This window comes from Cibotium barometz, chromosome 28 (assembly GCF_041138505.1).
Source record: "Cibotium barometz isolate CiBa-2024 chromosome 28, ASM4113850v1, whole genome shotgun sequence".
Lineage (NCBI taxonomy): Eukaryota > Viridiplantae > Streptophyta > Polypodiopsida > Cyatheales > Cibotiaceae > Cibotium > Cibotium barometz.
Genome location: NC_141073.1, coordinates 40,097,046 through 40,120,263, shown reverse-complemented (window position 1 = coordinate 40,120,263; position 23,218 = coordinate 40,097,046). Strand labels below are relative to the sequence as shown.

General features: G+C 49.8%; 1 long non-coding RNA gene across 6 annotated transcripts in view; it reads right to left on the bottom strand.

Moving 5' to 3' along the window:
* Positions 1-20,715, bottom strand: part of LOC147622820 (uncharacterized) — a 52,393-nt gene extending 31,678 nt beyond the window's left edge. Inside the window, exons 1-4 of one of the 6 annotated variants that reach the window (XR_015269524.1) lie at positions 20,448-20,715; positions 20,009-20,326; positions 19,751-19,852; positions 19,212-19,307 (exon numbers count right to left, since the gene is read on the bottom strand). This is a non-coding gene — a long non-coding RNA (uncharacterized LOC147622820). Of the gene's footprint in view, positions 1-19,070; positions 19,308-19,750; positions 20,327-20,447 lie in introns of those variants that run through there. The other 5 variants (XR_015269525.1, XR_015269522.1, XR_015269521.1 and 2 more) reach the window with 5 other exon arrangements.
* Between the last annotated feature and the right edge of the window lie 2,503 nt (positions 20,716-23,218).

The following is a 23,218-nucleotide window of genomic DNA, read 5'->3' as shown; positions in this document are numbered from 1 at the left end:
GAGTTTGCTCATCCTGTAAAGCATTGGAGGCATGCATTTCATTGTCCCTGCCTCTTGTATTAGCATCTCCAACATTCATTGTATGGCTGTCCATAATGTTCTAAGTGTAGAGATAGCTAGTGTTCACGGTGATCGTCTCTCACGATAGAAGTGAAAGAGAACCGTATGCTCTGATACCAATGTAACTTGGTTGAACACAATGCTAATCAATACACTTAAATACACTAAGATTTGAAGGACACTTGCTCAAATACAAGAAGTAAATTGCTGAATTGACAAGAGGCACACAATGAGCCGGAACGGCCGACCCCTCCCTTGAGTAAATTGTATTACTATTGGAGAAATTCAATACATAGCTTCACGGGCATTCATTGCCAAATCCTCCATGCCAATGCATATGAAATTCAGCATTTAGAAAACAATGGTATGTCGATGTAGATCACCAAGGAGCTGCCTTGATGCCCGGCCCGACTTCAGTGCCCATATTCTCTACCATTGGCTCTATGTTCTACCAAGCAAGGTAGCAACATCTTCAAGAGCACATAGGACAAGAGAAATACTACACAGGGCGGCTAAACAAGGAGTCCTGCCCTTCTACTGAGTAAGTAATGACAACACATTGTCCAATTAGCTTACCAGTCTTCATAGAAGTTGTTGCAAGCGGAAGCCTTCGCGTTGGAAGCTTTAGAAGTGTTGATATCTTCGATTTGCCGCAATCCTTCGCGACAAAAGTCTTCAAGAGGATGAAGGGAACCTTGGGAAAGCTTCCCCTATGGTTCAACTTGAGAAAGGAAGGCTGAAATTAGGGTTTTCAGCAAAAAGACCAGAAATTACAGCAAAAATGAGAGCTGTTTTGCTGAATTTCAGTCATTGGGAGTGAGTAGGAGAGTGATTAGCACTTGGAAACACTCTTGGAAGCTTGGAAAACACCCTAGCAAGTTGGGTATGGCTATGGAGAGCTTGGAAATGGAGAGAAATGGTGGAAAAAACAGAGTTTTCAGCCTCCAAAAATCCTCATGAAGAGAAAACACGAATTTCTCTTAATAAGTAAGTGAATTGGGGTCCAATCAGGTGAAGGGACATGGGGAGATGCCCATTTATGAGTAAAAAGGGAGGATCAGGTCCTGGACATTGAGTCTTGTCCGCCTCGGGACTTCAGTGAGTGTGAACTTGGAAGCGGTCATAATTTATAAGTGACTTTTGGGCGCCCAAACTTTAATGAAGTGGGAACGCACTCACTTATAAATATTGGCTAAGTCCTAAGGGCTATTTGAGCCTAGATTTGGGTAATACTTACCACCTGTTCACATGCCACACAACCATGTCAGCAGACAGTTTCACACGCACGGTTCACGGGCGGGCGTCCCCTAGCCCGGAACTACACATAGGTCATGCAGGCATGAAAACAGCATGCAATTTCATTTGCAGGCAAGCACATAAAGATGCTATGCAATGCAGCATTGGCATGAGCAATTCCCGTTCATGAAACCATATAAGACCAGGCGTTTCCAGGCAAGTATACGCAATACCAGACCCAGTGGAAAGCCAATCCTCCAGGCGTTTCCGGGCATGTACACAAAGGCACAAGTCCCAGCGGAAAGCCAAGTCCTCCAGGCGTTTCCGGGCATGTACACAAAGGCACAAGTCCCAGCGGAAAGCCAAGTCCTCCAGATATTCCGGGCATGATAACATCAAGTCCCAGCGGAATATCATATCCAACTATACAGCATGACACGTGTCAATCACCTGCATAGGCATATTCCATAAGCCATGGACACCAATCCAATATGTACATAGTGTGAAAGCAAGAGTGAACCATTTGGGTGGCCAAATGGTGACACATACAGAGAGAAAACAAGGAGAGAGAGAGAGAGAGAGAGAGAGAGAGTTGTGGGGATAAGTCAACTCATGGAAATGAGTGTGTGACTCCCCTATCACACATGTATATTGCACTAGTACACATAGTGCACTTAGTACATTAAAAGTACTAAGTGTACTATGTACTAAAACTTATGGGCTTGTACACACTATAAGGGTGGGCATAGTGCCTTTACCCCAACAACCTCCCACTTAAAGGCAAAGTGCCCTTAAATGAAGGAAAAGAAAAAATCAACATGTACATGATAATATACAAGGCCATATCAAGGCTGAAACTGGCCTCATCCAATGCCCATCAAGTGTCTGCAATGAGCAAACCGCTCCGGAGGCAAACTCTTTGTCAACAGATCAGACGGGTTGTCATCCATATGAATCTTAACAAGCTGAATTTGCTTGTTCTCTATCACCTCTCTGATGAAGTGATACTTCACATCCACATGCTTCGTCTTAGCATGAAAGACAGGGTTCTTTGCCAACTGGATGGCACTCTGACTGTCACAATGCAACAATGGAATATCCCCTGTATAACCCAAATCAACCACTAACCGAGATAGCCATAATGCCTCCTTGCAAGCCTCTGTGGCTGCAATATACTCGGCCTCTGTAGTAGATAAGACTGTGCACTTCTGCATCCTGGATATCCATGACGCAGCACCTCCTGTGAATGTAAACACATAACTGGTAGTAGACTTCCGGTTATCTGGATGACCGGCATAATCCGAATCCGTGTAACCATGCACTAATGCATCATGTTTGCCAAAACAGATGCACATATCCTGTGTGCCCTTCAGGTATCTCATGACACCTTTCACTGCTTCCCAATGCTTCTTGCCAGGTTTAGCCATGTATCTAGAAACTACTCCCACTGCAAATGCAATGTCCGGCCTAGTAGCAACCATGGCATACATGAGACTGCCACAAGCTGAAGCATACGGAACCTTGGCCATATCAGCCCTGTCTCTATCCGACTGTGGGCTGTCCATAGCACTGAGTTTCACATATGGAGGCAAAGGAGTACTAGTCTTCTTCCCCCCGTCCATATTGAACCTCTGCAAAACTTTGCCAATGTATTCCTTCTGAGACAAATACAACACATGCTGATTTCTGTCCCGAAGTATCCGCATACCCAAGATGTGATTTGCATCACCCAAATCCTTCATATCAAAGGTTTGATGCAGCCTCTTCTTCAAGGCATCCATTTCTTTACGAGATTTCCCAGCAATCAACATATCATCAACATATAAGATGAGGATCAATAGACTGCCATCCAAAGCTTTCTTGGTGTATAAGCAGTGATCTATGTCACTTCTCCTGAAATGCTGTGATTTCATGAATGTATCAAATTTATGATACCATTCCCTTGGTGCCTGTTTGAGCCCATAAAGACTCTTTTTCAGCTTGCATACAAGCTTCTCCTTTCCACTCACTGCATAACCCTCTGGCTGTTGCATATATATCTCCTCATGGAGATCACCGTGAAAAAAAGCAGTCTTCACATCCATCTGAATCAAGTCCAGATCATCATGTGCAACCAAAGCTAACACAGCTCTAAGTGTGGTCATTTTGACCACTGGAGAGAAGATCTCATCAAAGTCCACACCATATTCCTGCTTAAAGCCCTTAGCCACTAACTTGGCTTTGTATCTTGGCTTTGCATCAGGTGCAACTTTGAGCCTGTAAACCCACTTGCATGGCAAAACCTTCTTGCCTGTAGGCAAATGCACCAACTTCCATGTTCCATTTTTGTGCAGAGAATCCATCTTTGACTTCATGGCACGCTTCCAAAGAGCCTTGTCTGCCCTCTGTAAAGCCTCCTTATAACATGAGGGCTCCCCACAGTCAGTAAGCATCAAGTAGTCAACCCCTGGAACAAACCTGTCACGGGCTCTGGAGGGTCTTGTGGACCTCCGTACCCAATGACCATCATTTGCAGGTTGCTGTCCAGCCTGCATATCAACTATTGGTGGCTCCTGTTCCATGCCATAAGGCTGAAAAATCATGCCCGGTATCTCCTCTAACTGTGGTATATCCATAGGGATATCTTCTGCCATGTCTGGCTGTCCATTTGGACCATTTTCAGCACCATTTAAGGGCTGGTTTTGCTGCTGTAATGGCTGATTTACAGCCCTTGGTTGTTGTCCATGATGTCCATCATCATCAAAGATGACTCTGCCATGCTCTTGTTGCCTTGCAGGCTCCTTATACATGCATGTTTCATCAAAAATGACATCATTGCTGCGTATAATCTTTCTATTCATGGGATCCCAAAGTCTATACCCCATTTCACCTCTGTCACCATATCCTAGGAATATGCATTTGTGAGACTTAGGATCAAGTTTGGTGCGCATTTCCCTACGTATGTGCACGTACGCAACGCAACCAAACACTCTCAAGTGCTTGTATGACGGAGGCTTCCCTGTTCATACTTCTTCTGGCACTTTTCCACCAAGCCTCGTGTTAGGTGACCTGTTTATAAGATGAACGGCTGTCATAACAGCTTCAGCCCAAAAACCATGAGGTAATGCAGCATGTGACAACATAGAACGGACCTTCTCCTGTATGGTCCTGTTCATCCTCTCTGCTGTCCCGTTTTGTGGAGGATCATAAGGAGTAGAGAGCTCTTCAGTAGTAAGAGAAGCGGGCTTTACACCCCTTTCTTTGATAGGCTTGTGCTGCTTCTTCTTCTAGAGCAACACATTACAGCACTGAGTTTGCCAAATATCATAGTTATGTGAGCCTTCAAGCTTCTTGATGTGAAGCAATGAAGAGCTCTCACCTGTGGTTGCCATAGCAATATGCAACCTGTCAATGCCTGACTCCCTGCAAAATGTGCAAACTGCGGAAGCACAAATGCAACTTTTCTCCCACTGTATGTGATGAAATCACCAAAATCTGGTTGCTGCAGTTTTAGGACAGCACCTTAAATGTGCTCTGTTGCCCTTCCAAAGTACTGTACAGCAGTACTAAGTGCTCACCAATGATGTACCAAACCTGTACCAGCAAGTACAGCAGCTGAAAATGAACCTTTTCCCCACTCAAATCAATGTGCAGCCATGGCAAAACTTATACAAAGCTGTACCAAATCTGTACCTGCAGGTACAGTAGCAATAAATGCTCTCCTGGCTGTCCAAATGAGTGAAAATCAGACTTTTACAGTCCCAAACACTGCATACAACAGTCCCAAACAGAAATTGGGCAAAAGCCCCTTGACTGCAAGCTGATTTCTGAGGATTCAAGATATAAAAGTCTTGCCTGCTGCTTTGCCGAGCTCAACAAGCATAAAATCTTGAAAAGCCCCTTGATTTAAGATCAATTACTGATCATACATGGTACATTGACGCACATGAAGGCATCCAAAGTCTCCACGGTGCTTCCCCCTGGCCACATATACATCCAGTACATAAAAGCCCCTTGATTTACAGGCACATTGAGTGCTTGTCAGGCATCAACACATTGCCCAAAGCATCAAATGCGATTGCCTGCATGCAAATTAATCCAATCGGCACAAAAGCCCCTTGATTTGCACTGCAATTTGCTGCAATTTTGCCCGAATGTGCGATTTCTCACATCATACAGCATGTATGAATGCTTAATTGCACAATTACATCAAAAGCCCCAAATTTCGACATCCAATTTCCTGCAAATTGATCCTGATTGTGACCAATGTCACCCAATTTTGCCAATTTTGCTCAAAAATTGGGTACTTTGGCACCTGTACCTGCTCAATTGATGATTGTACCATTCTGCTTGCTGAAGTGAACTGATTTGACTCGCCTGCGAGCTCCGCTCCTCCCCCCCCCCCCTGCTTCTCGCCATCGCGCCTCACTCTCCCCCCCCCCCGCCAGTCCTCCGCTGTCTCCTCCGCCCTCTCCCCCGCCTTCTTCATCGCACCCTTTTACGCCATCTCTCCACCGCCTTCTGCCTCGCGTACTCCCCCGCCTTCACTCCCCCCCGCTGCTTCTCGCCATCGCGCCTCACTCTCCCCCCCGCCAGTCCTCCGCTGTCTCAACCGCCCTCTCCCCCGCCTTCTTCATCAAACCCCTTTTACGCCATCTCTTCTGCCTCGCGTACTCCCCCGCCTTCACTCCCCCGCCTCCCACCTCTTTTCCGCTTTCTTCCCCCCGCCTTCTCTTCCTTCGCCACCCTCCTCGCTGCCTTCCCCGCCTCTCCCCCCGCCGTTTGCTTCCTTCCCCCTTCCTTTTTCCTCCGCCTCTCTAACCACCTTCGCCTCCCTCTCTCTTCTCTCCCCCGCCACCTCTCCCCCCTCCGCCTTCTCTCTCCTCCCTTCCGTCTCGCCCCTCCGCCCACCGCTAACTCCTCCCCGCCTCAGCTCTCCCCCCCCCCCTCCCCCCCCCCCCGCCCCGCCCCCGCTATCCTGTAGCCCTCCGCTTCTCTTTTTTCCTCGCAGGGCTGTGTCCCTCCCGTTGGTGACCCCGTTTTCTGGCTTTTTCCCTTTGGAGGACTCCATGGAAGCCGCTCCGACTAACCCTGCCGATTCCGGTCTCCGTCTGGAGTTCACAGCTGAAGATCTTCAGTTGTTTGTTTCCACAGTTTCCGCTCTTGAGGCCTCCTCCTTGGTCTGCAAGATAGTGGGTAGCCGTCCGATGCGGAGAGAGCTTCGCGACCTTCTGCAAGGCAGCCTTGTTGGCGTGCCCGCCAAGATTGTCAGCGTAGATTTTTTGGGACGTGGCTACTACCAGGTGGATTTCGAGTCCCCACAGGCAGCTCAGATGGTGCTGGCTCGGAGCCCCATTGCCCTCCGCTCATCCCGGGCGTTCCTGGCGCGATGGACTCATGGTTTCGACCCCGCTTCTGACCCGCTAGCAGGCGCGACAGGTTTCCCGGTCACTATCTGCTTTCCTGGACTCCGTAGGGAGTACTTGCCCCTCTTGTCATCCATTGGCAAGGCGTTCGGGCAGGTGGTGGAGACGCCTCAGACAGCGGCTTCAGTGATTGCTCGGGCAGCAGGACTCCCGGCCATTCGGGTTGTGGTTCCGTCACACCGGAGTCACTCCCGAAGACGATCCTTCTCCCTTGTCTTTCTGGAGGTCATATGATACAACGCGTGGAGTATTCGGGCCTCCCCGGCCAGTGTTACACATGTCGGGAGATGGGCCATCTCGCACGCGCCTGTCCCCGCAAGGGGACTCATCCTTCACGCTATGCCGCCTCTGGACCCCCTGCAGGAGTCCCGAGGGGTGGCCATCCACTTCAGAGACCGGACATCCCTGGCTCGTCAAAGCAGGCGCCATCATCTGACGAGCAGGCCCCGGCGGAGGATGCCGCGCAGTCCCAGGAGGCTGGCGGATGGCAGGAGGTTCGCCGGCGGAAACGCCCGGCCCGCAGGGACCGTCGCAGACGCCAGCAGGCAGCACAGGCTGGCGGACAGGCGACTCCGGGTGGCGTACAGGCACCTACCCGCACTTATGCTCCTGTCAGGGTTAGGCGGCCAGCAGGTCCCACCCCGATGGACGAGGATTCAGACTCAGTGCCCGTTGAGGCCGCTGGTGGAGCCTCCCACGTGGAGACCCCGCTCCCGCCTCCCCCCGGCTCCCCTTCCCCCCACCCGGAGAGCACTCCTTCCACCCTCCCCTCCCCCCCCCCAGCCCCCCCCCTCCCTCCTCCCCCGGCGGCCCCCCCTGACACCTATCCTCTGGCAGATGTCTCTCCATCCTCTCCTCGCTCTCCCCCCTCCTCGCCGCGAGCCCCCATCCCTCCCTCGGCCTCTCCAGGATACTTCGCCAGACCACCCACTGCCCCGGGGCAGCGCAGCTGGGTAGGCCAGAGCTCAGTCCAACGGCTGTTCCACCGCCACTCCGGGCCGATGGAGATGGCGATCCTTGCTTCGCCCGCCACAGAGTTCTCTCCAGCCTCCCCTGGGGGGCCCCCGCGAGTGATGGGGCTACCAGTGGATTACGGTTTTTTCAAGTGCCTCCAGCTGGATGCTGGCCCTTTCGAGACACTGGTCGCGCCCTTGCGAGTTTGCGTGGTGTGCCATCCCTCTCGTTCTCCCTCTGTGGTGAGCAGCATGGTGGCTTTCTCCTTTCCTCTCAGTGTTGCCCCAGACACAACTTGGGATTGCAACTCTGTAGAGGAAGTTTTGCGTGATCAGATACTGGAGTTTTCCCACCACTTCAGTGACTTGGGGCTCACGGACCTATTGCAAACCCGATTACACTCAGCCCGCATGAGCTTGTTTGGTATAGGAGACTGGCGGGCAGATCCGGTCCACACCTCAGTTGAGGCGGTGCTTCTGATTCTCCTGCATGCCGCCCCGAGGGTGCAGCCTACCTTTAGATACATATATGCTGAGGATTGGTCTCACGCCTATGCCCTGGACAGGGCGAAGGCGGAGTGGGGCTGGACACAGAGACAGGTCACCCTCTTTTTGGAGAGACTCCGCACCCGGACAGACAGTGATTATTCTCCCTCCAAGCCGGCGCCCAAGACTCACAGAGTGGAGGGCAGATCATCCGGGCCGGCTGAGAGGGGTGAGCCAGTGGAGGCTGCTTCACTTGCCATAGCTCATCCATGAGGATCCTCTCATGGAACATCCAGGGTCTCGGTGGACATCGCTGCTACATTGGTCGGGGCAGACTTCGTCAGGAGATCCAGAGGGCTCTCGTTGGAGGACCCATAGATATCCTTTTCATCCAGGAGCACCACCTTTCTGCCGGGCGTACCCGCACCTGCGGGAAGATCTTGCCAGGCAGGAGTCACACTTTTTGGTCACCGGCATATGGCTCCCAGGGGAACCAGGGTGGAGTATGCATCTCAGTCAGCGAGCAGCTTCTATCCGAGGTTGCGGACTCTGGCATTCTGGTCCCGGGTCGTGCGCAGTGGATCATCCTTCGGGTTGGGGAAGACCGCATTGGCTTCCTCAACTTCTACGCCCCTAATGGGGCGACCGGGAGAGCCGAGTTCTGGAGCACCATTAGGCAGTCCCTCCCCTTGGCAGACCACTGGTGCCTCGGAGGGGATTGCAACATGCTGGAGGATGCAGACGACAAGATGGGGGGCAGCCAGGAGACCATTCATGGGCCGGAGCTCGCTGCCTGGGAGGAACTAGTGCTACAGGTGAGAGGCCAGGATCCGTGGACTCTCCCGGAGTTTGGCAGGTTGCAGGGGAGTCTATCTTTCTCGCGCTCGGATAGACGGGCCACAGGAGTTAACCTTTCCCGCATCGACAGGTTTTACATTGATGAGTGGGCCTGTGATAGAGGTGGCACAGTGGGCATACTTGCAGGCTCCTCGTTTTCAGACCACTTTCCAGTGCTTCTCCAGATCGAGGACCCCACGAGAGGAGAGCAGGGCCAGAGCGTCCGGATTCCAGATTGTCTCATAGAGGAGCCCGAGATTGCGATCAGAGTTGAGCAGGTCTGGCAGGAGCTGCAGTTCAGGAGAGGATCGGCAACCAGCGATCTTGCCAGTGGCTTGCAGGAGATCAGCCAGATGCTCAGACAGGCTGCCTTGGACCGGCTGGAGGCCTTCAGAGAGCAGGAGAGGAGCCTACGGAGGAGTCTAGCGTCCCTCCAGAGACTCCAGGAGAGGGATCCTACGAGCCCTTGGATCTCAGAGCAGATGGAGTCAGCTCGCACTGAGATCAGATCCATCGAGGAGAGGAGGGTGGAGTTCCGATTCCATGCTCGGGCGTCTTTTTGGACACAGGCTGGAGACAGAGTGACTCGAGATTTCTTTGAGGCGACAGGGCCTCGCTTCAGACGAGAGGGTCTCAGGCGTCTTCGGCAGGCTGATGGCCAGGTTGTGGTGGATCCTCCCAGGGTTCGGGCTATAGCCACAGATTTTTACAGGGATCTTCTCTCTGCTGAGCCAGCAGATGACAGGGTGAGAGGCAGTCTGGAGCTTCACGAGACCGGTTGTGCCGGCCCATTTGCAGCACTCCCTTCTCTCCCCCTTCTCGGATACGGAACTGGAGGAGGCTCTTCAGGCATTACCTCGGGGCAAATGCCCTGGAGAGGACGGTCTTTCGGTGGCTTTCTTCCAGAGGTACTGGGGCCTCTTACATAGGGGCTTCAGAGTGGCATTCCAGGAGATTATGGAGTCAGGAGTCATGCCGGACAGCATGGCAGAGGGGTTGATCCACTTGATCCCCAAAGAGGGAGGAGACAGACTGGAGATTAGACAGTGGCGACCGATCACCTTGCTAGGCACGGCCTACAAGGTCCTAGCTAAGGCGATCAGCAGGCGGCTTCAGCCTCACCTTCCGGACATCATCCACTCCACGCAGACAGGCTTCATCCAGGATAGGAGCATTCTGGATAACATTTTCTCTTTCTGGGAGGCTACGGCTCTGGCTAGATTTCGACAGGAGGATCTGGCAGTGTTCCTTCTCGACTTCGAGAAGGCATATGATCGGGTGGACTGGGCCTTCTTGGAAGGCACTATGGAGAGGATGGGCTTCCCCCCTCAGTGGATCCGTGGGGTCTCTGCACTCTACACATCGGCTCATAGCCAGGTGCTGATACAGGGCGTGCGCGGAGAGAGGTTCCAGCTCTCGCGCTCGGTGCGGCAGGGGTGCCCCTTGGCGCCCTTTCTTTTTCTTTTTGTGGCAGAGGCCATGAGCACTTTTTTGACGGCACAGGATACAGGTTTGCGGGGCCTCCAGCTTCCCATCCGCACCTCGGAGGAGCTCCTAGACTCGGAGTTTGCGGATGACACTGCTGTCTATCTTCAGGGGGGTGAGGAGAACCTCCGCCGCTTCGCCTTAGCCATGGACAGGTTTTGCAGAGCTTCGGGCGCTTTGATCAACTGGCACAAGTCGTGTGGGTTGTGGGTCAACTCTATGCCCCCCCCGACTTGGAGGCCAGTGGACGGTTTTCAGTGGCTGCCCCCCGGCACTACAGTGCGTTATTTGGGGTGCTATGTGGGCATTGACATATCTCCGGAGCAGCAGATAGCCCCCCTTCTTCTGAGCATTCGGAAGAAGCTTCTGTATTGGAGTACCGCTCGTTTATCTCTGGCTGGCCGAGTAGTTGTGGCCAACCAGGTTCTGCTCGCTACTATGTGGTACATCACTTCTTGCTGGGCCTTCTCTCGGGCGTGCATTGGCCAGGTGCAGAGGCTCATCAGGAACTTTCTTTGGTCCGGTGGCGACGGGCAGCCCGCCAGGGCCAAGGTGGCATGGGCGGTGATCACTCAGCCGAGGGAGAGAGGCGGCCTGGGCATTGTTGATCCTCTTTGCCAAAGCCGAGCATTGCTTGGCAAGCTGGTAGTTCGTGGCCTCCTGCCAGGCGCTGAGCCGTGGAAGGAGTTTCTTGTTTCCAGGATGCTCAGCCGCACCCCTTCTCTTAGCGGCCCCTAGACCCCCAGCATCAGGTGGATCTTTACAGAGCAGCGATCCAGAGGAGTGGGCCTTGGCTTCGAGGAGCGTTTTGCAGCTAGCCTTCTGAGGGCCTGGTCGCATCTGAGGCCGTCACTCTTCCAGACTCCCCCGGGCACCGATGAGGAGCGCCTGAGGCAGCCTTTGATCTGGAACCCCTTGATTCGCCTCCCCAGTGGCCATATGGTTGGATCGCGGTCTCACATGTCGTGGGGCCCGCTGAGCTCTGGCCCAGCCCAGTCCCTAGACGACTGGATAGGTTTTCAGCAGCTGCCTCTAGAGGCTCAGGAGAGGAGACTCAGTGGGATGAGGGGCAGAGAGTTGATGAGACAGGACATTGAGGCGGCCATCCCCCGGGAGTGGCGGACCCCAGTACAGGACCCTCCACCTCCACAGTGGATGGGTGTCTTTACTCGGCATGAGATCCTTCTAGCGGTTTGCGGCACAGCGGAGAGAATCGCCCCACTCACTTTCGAGGTGGGAGAGGGTGGCCAGCTTCAGAGGACACGACTAGATTTGGATGGGTTCCAGGGATGTATTCTTCAGAGGGTGCGGGTGGTCGGCTTTCATCAGAGACAGTGGCATGTAGACCCCTCACCGGCCTCGATAGGGGAGGACTGTTCTTGGAGATTATGGGCTTGGGACAGCAGGCCTCTTATTCGCCTTCAGTGGGATCCAGGTGAGTGGTTTTGGCGAGATCCCTACTTGGCCCCTACCAACCCAGGCATTCCCTTTTTTCAGTACACAGCGAGGCTGGGGCAGCGGATTCAGAGACACAGGATAGCGAGCACCCCGGCGGCGGCCGAGCATTGGCGGCGACAGGGGCTCTCCCCTGCCTTTCTTAGGGACTTCTGGCAGCGCCTTTGGACCAGCTTCCGGCCCCGGAAGGTGACGCTGTTTCTCTGGCTCACAGCGCATAGAGGACTGGCTGTGGGGGCTTGGCTAGCTTTCGGCAGTCACCCAAGGTCCTGCCCTCGGTGCGGCCATGCACAGGAGTCGCAGCGGCACTGCTTATGGGATTGCCCACAGGCACAGCAGGTCTGGCAGCGCGCTCTCAGGATGGTTTTTGCAGGCTCACCAGGTGAGATGCTGGTGACGTGGGGTGCGGTGGCTTGGGCCACGGACAGCGGCCCGGCCCTTGGATATGAGGACGTCCCTGGCAGTGCGACCATCCAGGTCTCTGACAGGGTGATGGTGGTGGTTCCGACGCCAGATTTCTCTTCGGCAGCCCCTCAGGAGGGGGTCGGGCACAGATGGGAGTTGATCAGCAGCATGACGGCTTGGCACATTTGGAGAGCCCGATGCAGGGAGGCCATTGACCGCCAGGCGACTCCACCGGCGGAGGTCATACCAGGCCCTCTGGGTGGACATCATTCATACCTTGAGAGGACACTGGGGGAAACTCCAGGGCGACTCGGACCGCATGAGAGGGCGCCGCAAGGCTTTCCTCCGCACTTGGCAGCCTGGCCCTTTCCTCACCGCGAGGGGCGAGGATGTCACTTGGCACTACAGGCCTCCAGTTTGGCTTTTCTCACCTCCCACATGTACTATTAGGTAGCCCCCCCCCCCCCCCCCCCCCCCCCCCCCCCCCCCCCAGAGAGCGGCCAGCCACGGGGGTGGAGCTCAGGAGTTCACTGTGTTTTTATCCCTCCTTGCGAGGTGAGCTTTGTAGCCTTATGGCGTTTTCTCATTAACTAATAGAAGGATCTTTTTTTCGGAAAAAAAAAAATTTGATGATTGTACCTGCTCAATTGCAAATCCCAAGAAAAATTGAAGCAAAATACCTTGTAATTTCTGATTTTTTTTGTTGCAGAAAAAAAAGGGTTGATGAATTTGGTGCTGCACGATGATGCTGTTGCTGCTGCAGTTGTACAGATGGCTGGGCAGTCCTCTGCGCTGCCTGGTTGGGCAACGTGGCTGCTACTGGGCAACAGCTGAGCAGCCCACGCTGCTGGCTGCCTACGCCCAGCTGCTGGGCAGCAAAGTACCAAGTACAGTGCGACCTCTGCTACCTACGTCCAGCGATAGTGATTACGTCTACTGCTGCCTTCACCTATCCGCCTAGTAGCCAGTTGAACGCCCAACGCCACCAGTCGCTCGAGATCGCCTTGCTGCCTTCGCCTAGTGGCCAGCGGTCGACCAACGCCTTGCTGCCTTCGCCTAGTGGCGCTACACGATTAGCGACCAACGCCTTGCGTGTTCGCTTGTTTTTACTCGCTGCTGAGCGCCGCTCGCCTAGTAGCCAGCCGACCAACGCTTGAAAGCTGCAAGCGCACGAGTGGTGAATTCCAGCCTCACTTCTTTGTTACTCTTTGTGGCCACCAGCGCCTTGCTGCTTACACTGCCTACGATTGGTTCAGCAGCTCTGCGCACAGGCAACTTCCATCGCTGCAATTCTGCCCGTAGCTCTTCTACAGTTGATTTCCAGCCCGTAGCTCTGCAATTCTGCCCGTAGCTTTGATACCAGTTGAATGGGAGATTTAATTAGGGTTAGAGTTCATGTGGGAGACATACACAGAGAAAACAAGGAGAGAGAGAGAGAGAGAGAGAGAGAGAGAGAGAGAGAGAGTTGTGGGGATAAGTCAACTCATGGGAATGAGTGTGACTCCCCTATCACACATGTATATTGCACTAGTACACATAGTGCACTTAGTACATTAAAAGTACTAAGTGTACTATGTACTATAACTTATGGGCTTGTACACACTATAAGGGTGGGCATAGTGCCTTTACCCCAACAGAAGGTACACTGCATGCAGGTACAGTCGGGTTCACTGCAGGTACACTGCAGGCAGGTACCACGGGTACAGAATCAGTCGACTTAATACAGTCGACCACTGCAGTTCGAAGCTGGTACACGTGCGCTGACAGATACAGTCGGCGCTGACTGTACGGAGCAGGTACAGACGTACGTAGCAGGTACGGGCGCTGACAGGTGCAGTCGGCGCTGACTGTACGGGCTGTACGGATGGCTTCAGTACTCCAGCTGACGGCGGCAAGCAAGTACGGCAACTGCAGGCGAACAGTGTACGGTCGGCAGCTGTACGATTACTGCAGGCGGCGCACTATGTACGGGCAGATGTATCAAGTGAAAGCGACTGTGTACAAGCAGGGCAATGGCAAGCCTTCAATGCTCTGATACCAAATGAAGGCACAAGGGGTGTTAGGGTTAGGGTTTGGAGATGCTGCAAGCAGGCGTGGAGAGCAACAGTAGAGAGAACACGATTTCAGTGTATTCAGCTTGATAAAAGTAAAGTACAATAGCCACATAATAGTGACCTAAAGAGAGGTGTTCACATGTCCGGCCATAAAATGTGCCGGGTGGACCAAAACACCTATAAACTGAATATAAGTAAAACTAAGCTAAACTGGGGGAAAAAACCTCCACTAACTGAAGTAAAAAGTGCCCCCAGTAATCTACGGATGATCACTAGCACTCCTCTGGGTGCATACACAGCATAAAACCCAACAAGACTCTTTAGCATCACGAGAAGCATGCCCAAATTTTTTAGCTTTCTTGCTCAATTTCTTACTGCCTTTAAACCCAGATGAACCACCAGTGAGTAACGCATTAGCTGTCATAGCATTTTCAATCATCTGTGACATGTTCGTTACTCTTGTCTTTATACAATAATCTCGTACCTCTTTGGGCAGCCCACAACAATACTTCTCTACCTGCTCAGATAATGGCACGGCACGGTAAGAAGTCACTGGGAGTAAAGCTTCCCAAAACTTCTTGTTATAATCCTCCAAACTATCACACTTTGAAGCATCCAATTTGTGCCATGCGGTCATAACATCCACCTCGAATGTAGATGTGAGCCATACGGAAGAGAAAACCTGTTTAAATTGGACCCATGTGGTGGGTGCTATGCCCTGCAAAAGAAGAGTAGACCACCACTACAAAGCATTGCCCTTGAGAAAAGTGGCAGCTTTCCTCACCTTAGAGGACTCTGTGTAATTCCCACCAAAAAAAAGCAGCATCAAACTGCTGTAAAAAGGTGAGTGCTTTCAATTTATCCTTGGCCCCACTGAATGTATCAAACTTCACTGCAGCTCCCCCTTCCTTGTAATCCTTCGCCTTTCCCATAGGCGTTAGATTATCATATGGAAGTGGTTTCGTAAGATTGCTGCCCCCTACATTCATACCCATCATGGGGTCAACATTTCCCATTCCCACACCAGGCATACCATACATTCCAGCCATGTTTCCAAACATTCCAGTATGCATACCTGGCTGCATACCACCAAACATATTGCCTTGCATCCCAGGTTGCATGCCTCCAAACATATTTCCTTGCATACCGGACTGCATACCACCATACATATTCCCTTGCATGCCAGGCTGAAAATTGGCTCCAAAAGGCCCGTACATACCCATGCCTCCCTGAGGGTAACCCCCAGTCATGGATTGGAACACCGAACCACCACCAAAATAACCTGGATGCATATTCTGCTGAGGAATAGGTGGCTGTCCATAGAAGGAACTCTGAGAGTTTGCACCATAAGCATGCTGCATATTCGGAAACTAGCCAAAAGATGGTTCCTGTGGGATGGCACCACTATGACCCTGAGGAAGATTCTTTGAACGAACCTTCTTCTTTTTCTCCGGCTCTGTGCGGGGCTCTGTGCGAGATCTCATAAATTAAGCAAATCTCTCACTCTGTGTGAGCTGCATAAAAGTATCCATAACACTAGCCAAGCGATCTTTGAACCGAGCATCATCATCCTCTTTACCATGCACATCTTCTGGCTGTGTTACATCCTCATAAGGCTCAACATCTGCAGCCTGTTCTCCTGCAAAAATATCCTCAGATACATCTCTCTCAGGAGAAGTCTCTTGCTCTTCTTCTTCATGATAGAAGTACTCATCCTCTGTATCAGACATATTTGCTGAATTTTTCAGCGATGGCTTTCTTCAAAGCAACCACGAGCTCACCCCCTTCAGAAAGTTGATGATTGGTCCCGGCAACGGAACCTTGAAACCGGCCTCTGATAGAAACCAGAGTGCGGTAGACTAGCAGTCACCCGTCCACTTGTAGTCTAGATATGAAAACAAAACAGATTGGAGCTAGAGTGCCCAAATCTGAAAACAAGGCGACACCTGTTGGCCCCAAAGCTTGGCGCCCCTTGCGGTATGTCTTTATTCAATTCCAAAAAATATGAATGGCTGAGTACAACAAAAATCAGCCAAGAGATTACACCTGTATGTCCAATCTGACGGCCCACAATACCTCTTAGCACAGAGGATCTATGCACAAAGATCTGTGTTTCACAATAACACACTGTGCCTCCCTCTGATCAGCCAAGACCACTAAGCAGGGCAGCCATGAGCATGCATCTGGCATAACTCAAGTGCATGATACAACATCTCAGCTCATACATACATGTGCTGTCCAAACTCTGTCTCAACCCTTGTCAATCTGTCATACCCCTCCTCTCACAAGGGGCCAGATAACTCATATCTGCAACAGACATCACGCAGTAGAAAGAGAGATAGATGAACAGAAGCGGAGCTTACCAAATTCAACTCGTGAATCAGCATTGGGGGAAGCAACGGTACCAATCTGTACTTGCAGGCACTTGTTTCCACAACCCTGCTTCACACGCATGCACGTACTTGTCTTAACCCTCCTCCTTGTGTTCACTTCTATGCTGTCTTTGAATGTACAGATCTGAAAAACAGCCCCGTACCCGTCTGTACTACCTCGGGATACGTGCCAAGAGTTGTACTTGCAAGCGCCGCCTGCTGTCTGCACCTGTGCTCCCCTGAATTCTGCGCAGCCAGATCTGTCCAGCACTTGTCCAACGCCGCCTGCAGCAGTACAGTGCTGTACTTGGACTGTCCGTACACTGTACGGCAGTCGTACAGTGTTGTACTTGCTGTGTACTTGTCTGCACAGCCTGTATAGAGCCTGTGCGCAGCCTGTCCAGCAGGGAGATAGACCCGCAGCAGTTCCTAAGAGAGAGAGAGAGAGAGTACTTGCAGCAGATCTGGCCGTACAGTGCTGTACGGCTGATTTGCACTCAGAAAAACAGCAGCAGCAGCACACCAAAATCTGCAGTCGACTTGCTCCCCTTCAGCTTTTCCACGCATGTACACAAGCGCATCAACAAGCCTCCACGACTCCTTTTCCCAAAAGCTAGAGAGAGGGGGAGGAGAGAGAAGCACTCACTCCAAAAGTGGAGTGGCCTCCTCCCCATAAAAATCCTAGGGCCCCCAAACTTTAAAAGTTCCCTAGGGCCACTAAGGCCCAGGGGCAACTTTAATAAACATTAAAAGTTTAATGTTCTAGTTCCCCCCTTCACACCTAGGGATGTCCACACATCTTTAACTCTGTCCGGGCACCCCCCATGTGAATCATTCAATATTCTGACTCTGCAACCACCATGCCCACACTTGTGCTGTTCCATTTTCACAGGGCCATGACAGTGGTTCACGCCTTTCGAGCTAGTGGGCCCACGGTGGATGGGAGCCTTTACACAGTTGGAGATCCTGATTGCTGTCAGAGCTTGCACTAAGGATGGCAAATGCCTCTACTATGAGAGGCAGGATGAGGGTAGACTTCAGAGAGTGGAGGTGGAGTCGCCTTTGGTTGCAGAGTGCACCTTTCAAAGGATACGGGTAGTGGCCGCCGCTTCTCGGAAGTGGCATATTGACCCCGACCCTGCAGATGTGCTCCCGGATTGGCGCATATGGGCATATGCAGCGCGCCCCTTGGCCCGGCTACAGTGGGGCCCTGGGGAGTACGAGTGGCATGATCCTTATGCATCCCTTGAGGCCACAGAGATCACCTTTTTCCAGTATACTGTTCGGCTGGGGCGGCATATTTTGACGGCGAGGAGGATGGTCTCTCTAGCTGCAACGGGGCATTGGCGGCTACAGGGACTCTCACAGGAGTTCTTGGAGGATTTTTGGGCTCGGCTCTGGGCTAGTCGACAGGCCGCAAGATCTCGACTTTCTAGTGGCTGGTCGCCCAGAGGGGCTCAGCAGTTGGCACCTGGCTTGTGTACAGCGGTCTTCCAGCGGCCTGCGTCCGATGCGGCCACCCTATGGAGACACAGAGACATTGCCTTTGGGATTGCCCTCAGGCGCAGCAGATTTGGCTGCGGATGCTGCGTATTCTGGCCCCCCTCTCTCCAGAGGGTATGTTTACGTGGGGTGCCGCTGCTTGGTCGACTTCGTCAGGGCCTGCTATGGGCTATGAGATGGAGCAGGACAGTCAGGCCATCAGATTCATTAGGGGCCAGCCTCGCCTGGTTCCGGCACCGGATTTCTCGTCCGCCAGTTGGACACAGGAGAGGGATTTACGATGGGAGCTCCTCAGCAGCCTCACCATCTATTGTATGATTTAGCCCCTCAGTCCTTTGTACTGATGCTTGTATTTTGCAGCACCTAGGGAGAGTCTCCCGGGCTGCCTTGCTGTATTCACTGCTCTATTTCTCTTATGAGCAGGAGAGATCTTTTGTAGCCCTACGGGCGTTTTTATATAACTAATGAAAGGATCTTTTCTCAGAAAAAAAAAAAAAAGATCAGACTACTACCAAAGTTTTCATCTACCGTACTGGGGCTACTAAAATCATGGCACATCTTGCTAAAGAAAAGCATAACCTCCTAGTAAGCTCCTACTCAGTATAGTGCATTATGTATCCATGACAGCATAAAGGCCTAGGTTAAGTCCACCTGGAAAGGTTTAGAGCTTGGATAGGGCAGGTCCCAAAGTCAATCCCCACTGGCCACCCGTTGGTATTGTGGCCATGACCACAAGTTCTACCTGCCTCAATGCAAGTATGTAAAAAATCGCCTCTACACGGGCATCCAATATCACGACTTCAGGTGGATCTAGGCAAGAAAAAAAGTCCATCTAGGGGGGAGATCTCGATGTTTATAATCTTCAAGAGTACAATCTTTTTCTTCATTCAGACACTTTCTTTCAATTTTGTAAAAGACAAAATTTTGTCCCTTTGAAAAGAGTGAAGGTCCAAGGCGAACCTGACAAAAAACATGCAGCCGAGATCTTCTATCTAGATCTACTCTTGCAGATTTTCCTGGGACTGGTCTAGTCCAACAATTTTGTGCACAGAGTACCTGCATATCACGACAACTTCTTATATCAAATACATAGGATGCAAAGCTTCAAAGAAGAACATTCATTAAAAAGCAATGCATCTTTTAAACCAACTTCTAGCTTGTATATAACATCACAAAAAAGTGCCACAAAACAAAAAACATCCGAGCATGACCAAGAGCAAACACCAGAATCAAAACCGTAGCTGTGTTTCACAACAACCAAGAAAACATAGTTAACCACTTTGTAAATGGAAGAAAGCACTGTTTAATAATGTGAAAACATCTCTTACTCTCCATTTCAAAATATATATATATATATACATTATAAACTTCCAGCTGCTTACATAACTTACTGATCTATAAACTTGACAACTTGTTAGAGCTATAAACATTAGACAATGTCTATTCTTAGGCTACCTAGATGTTTAGAAAGCCAAAGGTGTTAGAAGCAGTGAAATTACATTAGAATTACAAGTTGCTTGGCAAACATCACCAATAAGGCTCAATTCCACTCCCAACGGATTTGCCACCACTTACAACATAGCACTGCTAACCACGCCTTCCTACCAGACAGAGAAAAGGGGGCAAAGGTTGGCCATAACCGACAAGAGCTATAAACATTACAATGTCTATTCTTAGGCTACCTAGATGTTTAGAAAGCCAAAGGTGGTCATAGATGTGCTCTTTCAGACTATCACCTACTTACACCATATACTTACTAGATATGGACTGTCTCCCATGGTTGGCCCTCGAGTCCTCCATGCCAATAACTTGGAAGGGGCAGAGCAGGTCTTGGTAATCACAGGTCGTCACTTGGTTTGATCTCCATGGCCTTCAAATAGACCGCCGCCTACGCCTTTCTACTTTGATAGCAAACATTTGATTTTTACCTCCCTTTACTCTTTGCCACAGCTCCTCTTCTCGTCTTCGTTTTCTCAATGTTTTCAAGCCCTCCATCGTCCTTCAGAAGCTCACTCTTTGTAAGGACCCTGTTTATTGTTCGATTTTTTTCCGCTAGGGCCTTCCTACCCCCCATCCTATTAATAATCGACCGAAAAACCCCCCCCCCCCCCCCAAAACAAAAGGGGAAAAAAAAAATCAATTGCCAAACTGCTTCAGGAGGCATGTTAAGTTATTTGCAGGGAAGGTGAAAAGAACCTGTTCGGCAGTGGCGGAGAAGCTGAGCGCACAGGCCGGAGCGCCTTCGCCTTCATCATGGCAAGAGCGGTTGGGCGCTAGAAGAATGTGCACTGCCTGCTACTGCCTTGAGCAGCTTCAGCCTCAGCCTGGGCGGCCGACGCCCGTGTGGACGCATGGACAATTGCAGAAAGACGGGCCTCATGTCATGAGACATGGGGCTGCCCATGCTGGGGCTCAAAAAAGCACAGCAGCGGCCTTAGAGATTAGGGCGTGCGAAGCCGGGAGAGACAATAAGACCACCGCCTGAGCCGGCCCTGGACTCCCTCGTGTGAACGGCTTGAAGACTGTGCCCGACCCAAATTGGCACTAAGCCTCCATCATTTATTTTCGTCTGCATTATTTTTTTTCTCTCGTGCTTGTCTAAATTTCTAAGTTCCAACTGTCTCGTGGGCCTAGTTACATAAAATGAAATTGGCTCAGTTAGTGGAGCTTGTGGGAAGCCACTATATAAGATCAACTTAGAGTGCCATCAGAGTTTGTGTGTGTGATGGCCACCATTACCATTATAGTGTAGTTCACAAGCATCTACATAGAGTCTACCATCATAGTGTAGTTCACAAGCATCTACATAGTGTATACCATCATAGTGTAGTTCATTAGCATCTACATAGTGTAGCATTTGCATAGTGTAGTTCACAAGCAACTACATAGTGTAGCATTTGCATAGTGTAGTTCACAAGCAACCAATAATTTTTTAGGCTTTAGATGTAGTTCGCAAGCATCTACATATTGTCTACCATTATAGTGACTCATGACATCATTCCAACTTAGACAAGAGATTGGCTTGCAATTTTAGGAAGTGGACTTTGAAACAAGTCAAGGAGTTTAGAACGAGATGCTCTTTATGTGTCCTTTCTCCAAGCACCAAGCATGACATCTCATTCATATGTATCTAATTCATCATGAGAAGGCACCACTGCATCAACATTTTTTTACCATTGCTATCCCACTATTATCACCATAAAAGGTGTTGAACTCAAATGTTCCCCTTCATGAATGGCTAGAAATTTGACCCCACGAGGCGATTCTTCTAAGCTTGGCTTTACACCTTGTGTGAGTAAGAATGGTGAAGGGCAACTTCACTCAATGTGCCCCTACTTTTAGATTTTAGGTAGCCAAATTAGGACATGGCTAGGAAAGTTACTCACTTGAAGTTTAGTATGACTACTATCCATATATACATATATATATAAAGACATTCCTATGACTACAAAAAGGGAGTTGTATCATGTTATTGAAATTGTGAATTCAGACAATTGAGTACATAGTGGGAATAGTAGCAAAGAAATATGACAACCATGATTACAACTTTCACCATATCAACGAGTATAAAACAAAATACTAAGCTAGTATCCCTTTTGTTGGTGACCTTTCAAGGGGCTCTTAGACAGATAGATCCTCTACCTATTTTGGGATTTTATTATTGGGTGTAATCACTAATACTAACGGCACCTAGGTGGCATTCATTGCCATTATATAAAAACAATGAAGTGTTTTTTTTATATTATGGAAGATAAGATCTATCCATTGTCCTACTAATCTATAATATGTGTGAAAACAAATTGCTAATGATAATTTTAAAAAGATCTTATAGCCTCAAGATGGAGGTGTGATTTAGCATCTAGGAAACATAATGCATGATGCCAAAAAGATAAAATATTAGCATTGTGAGAATAAGTCATGGTCCTATTGGAATCTTTGGGTTTTATTTTACTAATATTGGTTTCATTCCATTGCATAGAAAAAGAAACATTATATTTGAACTTTAACAAAACCCTCAAGGCTAAAGGATCCAAGGTTTATATCTATAAATAAAGAGGTTTTACCATCTCTTGTAAGTACATGTAATGAAGGTTTTACCATCTCTTGTAAGTACATGTAATGAAGGTTTTACCATCTCTTATAAGTACATATAATGAAGGGCTTCTATAACATGTTCAACCTAACAAATAGTGCAAAATAAATTTCTTTAATTGTAATCAAACCAATGTGGTTTTTTTTTCCATTGAAGAAACATTTGTATATGGACTCCTATTATTACACAAAATAAAATAGAAAACCTTAAATAGTAAATGCATGGATGTTTCTTTCATAAGATTGTTAGAAGGTAGAGTTTTATTAATATTATTTACACTCCCTACATTTTCATACTTACTGCCCACAATAGGACCCACCACACTTGTCCTTTCACTCATCTTTTCCCACATGTATACTTTTCACTAACTTCCTAATAAGATTCACCACACTTGTCCTCTCACTCATCTCTACACATGTATACTTTCCTACCATGGAATGGCCCAATATTGCCACCACCTTTTCACTAGCTTCCTAATAAGATCCACAAAGCTTCTCCTTTCACTTATCTCTAAAAACACTTATACTTTACTAACTCCCTAAATAGATCCATCATACTTGTCCTCTCCCTCATCTCTAAAAACATTTATTCTTTTCACCAGCCTCCCTACCATGGAATGGCCCAATATTGCCACAACCTATAAAACTTGTTGATGTCTCTTGGCTCGACATACAATCACCATCTCTCCGTAGTAAACTTTGATTTACGTATTATTAAAAGCAACTTTGTTCTTTTGCCTATAAAATGCTTCTTTAAGTGTTTAACTTCCTTATTGATTTAAGAAAAGAAAACTTATGCATAAATTTATGTTTATAATAATAGTTTGTAAGCACTCCATCCTCTCTATAAATTTTACCACTTTATATATAATTAG